The sequence below is a fragment of the Vipera ursinii genome (assembly GCF_947247035.1).
Source record: "Vipera ursinii genome assembly, chromosome: Z".
Classification (NCBI taxonomy): Eukaryota; Metazoa; Chordata; class Lepidosauria; order Squamata; family Viperidae; genus Vipera; species Vipera ursinii.
In genome coordinates this window covers 100,678,388-100,686,096 of record NC_139517.1, presented here as the reverse complement: position 1 = coordinate 100,686,096, position 7,709 = coordinate 100,678,388, and positions in this window count along the sequence as shown.

The window sequence follows — 7,709 nt, the reverse complement described above, 5'->3', positions numbered from 1 at the left end:
ACCATTCCAGCTGGCACGTTGCTGAGTTCTTACCTGGTCCTGACAATTGTTTTTAACTCAGTTTGAGCTCTTTGATAATTACTGTGCATGACATGAAGCAGTCCCATTTTGCAGAGAAATATGCTGCACCCAGCTCTCCCATTTCTTTTTCTTGGTCTTGTCATGCTGATACTAATGTTATTTTCTACATGATAGGCATATTGTGATGTGCTAATTTTCATAACCAGTGAGTTGGTTTTACTGCTTATTGTTATCATTTATTTGTTTAAAACATTTATATAGTTGTCCATTTGCTATCCAACTTTGGGTGGCTCCATTGTCCTCAAGAACTAGAAGTAAAAATAAAACTTGCATTATTTGATCGGAGATGGGTAGGTGGGAATTCCTTCTTCCTTTCTCAATAAAATCAAGGTTCAGAAAAACCAGAAAAAGACACATGAACAAAATTTGTGGACTATTCACACATTATATCTGATCTCTATTGCCATTTTAATGCAATCTGTAATACTACTATCTCCTATCTTCTCTAGGCTCATATCCCAGCCCTTCTCCCACAGCCTGGCATGTTCAAGAAGCATTTCCTTAGTGCAACAGTATCGGTTAAGTGCTCCAATTTTATGAGGCAGTTTCTCTCAAGTCAAATTGGCAAACTCTGCTTCCATTCTAATGTTAAAATAAAATTAGAGAAAAACATGGGACTAGTTCTCAATCCCCCTTCATGGATTACTGCCTTGTCGTGGCGAAGGGGCTTGCGTAATTCAATGAAGCTATGAGCTATGCCGTGCAGGGCCACCCAAGACGGACAGGTCATAGCAGAGAGTTCTGACAAAACGTGATCCACTGGAGAAGGAAATGGCAACCCACTCCAGTATCTTTGCCATGAAAACCCTATGGACAGTACCAAAAGGCAAAACGATATGACGCTGGAAGATGAGCCCCTCAGGTCGGAAGGTGTCCAATATGCTACTGGGGAAGAGCAGAGGGCTAGTACTAGTAGCGCCAGAAAGAATGAAGCGACTGGGCCAAAGCCGAAAGGACGCTCAGCTGTGGATATGTCTGGTGGTGAAAGGAAAGTCCGATGCTGTAAAGATTTTTTCTCCATAGGAACCTGGAATGTAAGATCCATGAATCAAGGCAAGCTGGACGTGGTCAAACAAGAGATGACAAGACTGAACATTGACATCTTAGGTATCAGTGAACTAAAATGGACAGGAATGGGTGAATTTAATTCAGATGACCATCAGGTATACTACTGCGGGCAAGAATCCCTCAGAAGAAATGGAGTAGCCTTCATAGTCAATAAAAGAGTAGGAAAAGCAATACTGGGATACAATCCTCAAAATGACAGAATGATCTCAGTTCGAATCCAAGGCAAACCATTCAATATCACAGTAGTCCAAGTCTATGCCCCAACCACCGGTGCTGAAGAGGATGAAATTGACCGGTTCTATGAAGCCCTACAGCACCTTATAGAACTAACACCAAAAAATGATGTCCTTATCATCATGGGGGATTGGAATGCTAAAGTAGGAAGCCAAAAGATAACCGGAATAACAGGCAAGTTTGGCCTTGGAGTACAAAATGAAGCAGGGCACAGGCTGATAGAATTTTGTCAAGAGAATACGATGGTCATAGCAAACACTCTTTTCCAACAACCCAAGAGACGGCTCTACACATGGACATCACCAGACGGTCAACACAGAAATCAGATTGACTATATGCTCTGCAGCCAAAGATGGAGAAGCTCTATACAGTCAGTAAAAACAAGACCAGGAGCTGACTGTGGCTCAGACCATGAGCTTCTTGTTGCAAAGTTTAGGCTTAAACTGAAGAAAGTAGGGAAAAGCACCAGGCCAGTCAGGTATGAATTAAATCATATCCCCGTTGAATATACAGTAGAGGTGACAAATAGATTTAAGGAATTAGATCTGATAGACAGGGTGCCTGAAGAACTATGGACAGAGGTTCGCAACATTGTACAAGAGGTAGCAACCAAAACCATCCCAAAGAAAAAGAAATACAAGAAAGCAAAATGGCTGTCTGAGGAAGCTTTGCAAATAGCTGAGGAAAGGAGGGAAGCAAAAGGCAAGGGAGAAAAAGAAAGATACGCCCAATTGAATGCAGAATTCCAGAGAATAGCTAGAAGAGATAAGAATGCCTTCTTAAATGAACAGTGCAAAGAAATAGAAGAAAACAATAGAATAGGGAGGACCAGAGATCTTTTCAAGAAAATTGGAGAGATGAAGGGAACGTTCAATGCAAAAATGGGCATGATAAAGGACCAAAATGGCAGGGACCTAACAGAGGCAGAAGAGATTAAGAAGAGATGGCAAAATTACACAGAAGAACTATACAAGAATGAGCTTAACGTCCCTGATAATCACAATGAGGTGGTCACTGACCTCGAGCCAGACATCCTAGAATGTGAAGTGAAGTGGGCCTTAGAAAAGCTGAGCAACAACAAAGCTAGTGGAGGTGACAGTATTCCAGCTGAGCTATTCAAAATCTTAAAAGACGATGCAGTAAAAGTGCTACACTCAATTTGCCAGCAAATTTGGAAAACTCAACAGTGGCCACAGGATTGGAAAAGATCAGTTTACATTCCAATTCCAAAGAAAGGCAGTGCCAAAGAATGTTCAAACTATCGCACCATTGCACTCATTTCTCATGCTAGTAAAGTTATGCTTAAAATCCTACAAGCTAGACTCCAGCAGTATGTGGATCGAGAACTACCAGAAGTACAGGCAGGATTTCGAAGAGGCAGAGGAACTAGAGATCAAATTGCCAACATACGCTGGATCATGGAGAAAGCTAGAGAGTTCCAGAAAAACATCTACTTCTGCTTCATTGACTATGCTAAAGCCTTTGATTGTGTGGATCATAACAAACTCTGGCAAGTTCTTAAAGAGATGGGAGTACCAGAACATCTTATTTGTCTCTTGAGAAACCTATATGCGGTCCAAGAAGCAACAGTGAGAACTGGACACGGAACCACTGATTGGTTCCAAATTGGGAAAGGAGTCCGGCAAGGCTGTATACTGTCGCCTTGCCTATTTAACTTATATGCAGAGCACATCATGAGAAAGGCAGGGCTAGATGAATCAAAAGTTGGAATTAAGATTGCTGGAAGAAATATCAACAACCTAAGATACGCAGATGATACCACTCTAATGGCAGAAAGTGAAGAGGAACTGAAGAGTCTCTTGTTGCGAGTGAAGAAGGAGAGTGCAAAAGTTGGGTTGAAACTAAACATTAAGAAAACCAAGATCATGGCATCCGGCCCTCTCAATTCCTGGCAAATAGATGGGGAAGAAATGGAGGTAGTGACAGATTTTATTTTCCTGGGCTCCAAGATCACTGCAGATGGGGACTGCAGCCAAGAAATTAAAAGACGCTTGCTCCTGGGGAGGAAAGCCATGGCAAATCTAGACAGCACACTAAAAAGCAGAGACATCACCCTGTCAACAAAAGTGCGTATAGTCAAGGCTATGGTCTTCCCAGTTGCAATGTATGGCAGTGAAAGTTGGACCATAAGAAAGGCTGAGCGCAAAAGAATTGAGGCCTTTGAACTCTGGTGCTGGAGAAGACTCCTGCGAGTCCCTTGGACTGCAAGGCGATCAAACCGGTCAGTCCTAGAGGAGATCAACCCTGACTGCTCTTTAGAAGGCCAGATCCTGAAGCTAAAACTCAAATACTTTGGCCACCTAATGAGGAGGAAGGACTCACTGGAGAAGAGCCTAATGCTGGGAAAGATTGAGGCCAATAGAAGAAGGGGACGACAGAGAATGAGGTGGCTGGATGGAGTCACTGAAGCAGTAGGCGTGAGCTTAAATGGACTCCAGAAGATGGCAGAGGACAGGAAGGCCTGGAGGAACATTGTCCATAGGGTCGCGATGGGTCGGACACGACTTCGCAACTAACAACAACAACAAGTTCTCAATCAGCAGCATAATCGAGATAGAGACAGAGTTTTAATGCAGCAAACCTGAGCACACATAAGCCAGAAATAATACATGAATACAACTGTATAGTCAAAATCTTTTCTGTAACAATACTCTCTCATATTATTCCTTTTCTCATTGGAAGTTCTTAGTTGTTAAAAAGTTTCTCTCAACCAGGGCTGAATTGGCTCTGCTTTTTCATTCATCAACAACCATAATCCATAATTTTCTTCTCTGCCTTTTGTCAGCACATTTCCCCCATTTCTGTATTGCTAAATTTTATGTTCATAAAAATACCAGCCATTGTTCTGTATTTTTAAAATAGATTAAGAAAAATTATGTCAATATTCATACACATTTTTGTCAAAATACGGAGTGATGAACACGAAAAGAGGTTGATTATATGAAACTCTGGATTGTGCAACTATAGCATTTGAAGAAATGGCTTACAAAATCTTTAATTAAGATTGTATTTATAATGGCTAGCTTGTAGTTTCCCCAACTTATATTTATTTTAGTTATGACTATAAGAATTGGGCTATCTACTTTCTGAAGGTAAATTGCTAACTTAAATAGCCTTGAAAAAGGTGTAGCTAAAAGATTTGGAAATGGGTAGTTTGGGTACAATATTCCACACACAAAAAAAATCAAGTAAGTTTCTGCTCTGCTTTTTTTTTTTTGGACTGGTATGTAGGAAGGACTCTTAATTTCTTCAGAGCGGTTACCCATTATAGTCCTATCTTGCTTATTGGAAAAACCAAACCCAATAGAATGTATCATGAACCCACTTATAATTTTAAACTAAGTTGTTAAATGAATACAAGTGTGAGAGCAATTCAGAAATAAACCTCCGTTTGGTTTTATCAATGACAGACACTTGCAGATACAGAACTTTTATTATACACATTAGAAAACTACAACACTCCATTACTTTTTGACATAATTGCCATTCAAACTGAGGCCCTTGTCATAACATCTTACAAGGTTTGAAATTCCTTAGTAATAGTTGCTGTGTGCCATATCTGAGCTACGGGAGGCGGTGATCAAAAACATCCCAATGGAACTGCTTCAGAAGTTCTTGGGTGTGTTTAGTGGTGTGCAGGTGAACATTATTGTGAACCAACACCACACTGGAAGTGGTGCCATAGAAAATCCCACCAAATGTGAAGATGCCAAAGGTGTACTGCTAGTGAAGTTCATGGAGCATGGTTCAACCATCAATTCAGAAGTCTACTGTGAAACGTTACGAAAACTCATACGAGCCATCCATAACAAGCGTTGAGGCATGTTGAGTTCTGGTATGGTGTTGGTTTATGATAATGTTCACCCACACATCGCTAGATGCCCCCAAGAACTTTTGAAGCAGTTCCGTTGGGATTTATCACCCCTCTACAGCCCAGATTTGGCGCTGAGCGACTACTACTAAGAAATTTCAAAACTTGTAAGACATTATGACAAGTACCTCAGTATGAATGGCAATTATGTCAAAAAGTAATGGAATGTTGTATTTCTTTAATGTGTACAATAACAGTTCTGTATCTGTGAGTGTCTGTCATGGATAACCAAATGGAGATTTATTTCGAATTGCCCTCATAGAATGGATGGGGAAAATAGCATTCAAGATTTTTCCTTACTTTCCATGGCATTTATGATTGCTAGATCAATGCTATGATGTTCAACTGAACATTTCCACAGTTTTACTCCATATTCTTGCAAACAAATGAATATTTAATGGACTAAGTCACCCTACAATTGTGGAGAAGAAAATTTAAATAGAAGCACAGGACTGTATTTCAGTTTTACTTCCCTACGTTTTAGGATGATCCTTCCCACCTAATGACTTTGTGTTTGTGTATTAACCTTTCTAACCATCATCCAGTAAAATTATTGCCAATTAAGACTCATCTTTAGGGTTGGAGAGCCTTGGGGAATTTCAACTCCAGGGAGAAGAACCAACACTAAAAGCGACTATTACTGTGACCTATTTGATCCCAGCAAGGAAGAGTTACATGTGTCAGACTGTAGCCTATAAAAGATAATCTGATAATTAGTGACAAACAAGCTGTTAATATTCTTTGTCCCTTCCCTTGTTGAAACTAGAGAAAGAAATGAAAACTATGTGTTTTTATGTAAAGAAAATTTCTTACCTCCATCTGCATGCAAATCTAAATGGCTGGGGAAAAACAATAGATGGGTCACAGGTGAAACTTTCATCCTCAGGGCTATTTCATCCAGTGCATATCTAGAAGGCCCATGCCTTCCAGAAATGCTTTTGGGTAAGTACAAATGGTGGTTATAGAGGAAGACAAAAAGCAAGCATTTTCTTCCATGAACTTCTTTAATTTACTATACATTAGGGTTTTAAAAAAATAATATGCACTGTGGCAGCAGTCATTCCTTTTGGCCACAAAAGTTCACATCTTCAGCAAATGCAATTGTTATACAACATCAAATATATTTGAATGACTCAGAAATAGGCTTATTCGGTGTACATGTATTATTTTTTCAGTTGCAGTTTATTTTATACATTCTCAGCATGATTGTTGACAACAAAGAAAATATGCCAGTAGCATGAGGTATTTGAAATATGGTCAATAAGAATCCATTCATTTGGTTTAAAGATTTATATGCTAAAGACTGGCTTGGGATAGAACTTCTGAAATACTTTTTCTTGAACAAAATTAATTTTCAGAATTTTTTAAATAGTTGAAATAAGATTCAATGAATAGAGTGACTCGATGAATCACAAAGCTGAACATCATTTTTTTTCTAGATAAAATGGCAATTGTAGGAATTTCCATGGATATATATTACATTATGTAAACTTCAATTATCTATGTTATAGTTTTTAAAATGTATCATGCACATTTTTCTATCAATGGCTCATTGTTGTCCTTAAAATGATACAAAATTGTTGCTGTGACATAGTTTAAGAAACATAAAAATGGTCATAAATATAGAATTTTTTAAATCAATGTTTTATTAAGAAAAGAATTCCTCAGTTTTATTCATCTATGACTAGCAAAAATATATGTATTTCTGTGATGGTTGTAGGCTAGGCCAATTTAAAATCCAGCCTTTTTGACCTGAATCTTTTATAAACGCTAAGGAATTGGAACATAAATATATCTTTCAAACATTTCTGCTTTAAAGGCAAAAATGAGTTTTTAAAAAGATAAATATAATAGGTAGCTCATTGTACAACTTTTAGGTATAATTAGTTGATAAATTATAGTTTTTATTTTGTGGTGCTGTAGGCATAATCCAAACAACTAAGCATTTTTAACATCCCTGATTTTAGGGGGTGACTCAAAACATAGGTTTAAATGCATTTTAGTAAAATATGCAAGACTCAGATATTGGCTGAAATGTGACTTTTTTTTTAATCTGACAACAACTTTAAAGCCTTTTTCTCTTTTTCTTTCTAGCAGGCAAAAAATTAAAACAGTGAGGTCTTTACAGTTTACAAGAGGTTGTTGTTGTTTACTGCAACATATAATTGTAATATTCCTTAGCTATTTCCACAAGCAGTCACGATAATCAATGCAACATTATGGCCTCAAATGTGCAATACTCAGGAACTTTTTAAAGATCTTTCATTCAGGCCAGTTTACAATATAATATTATATATGTAAGCTCTATTGATGGTGTATGATAAAAATGAATGAAATTCTGATGTCATGCTTTCATGTTTAAAATAGCTTTTATGATCTGATGCCTATCTTATAAGATTTACACTTTTAGACAGACAAACAAGGGTTGACCAAA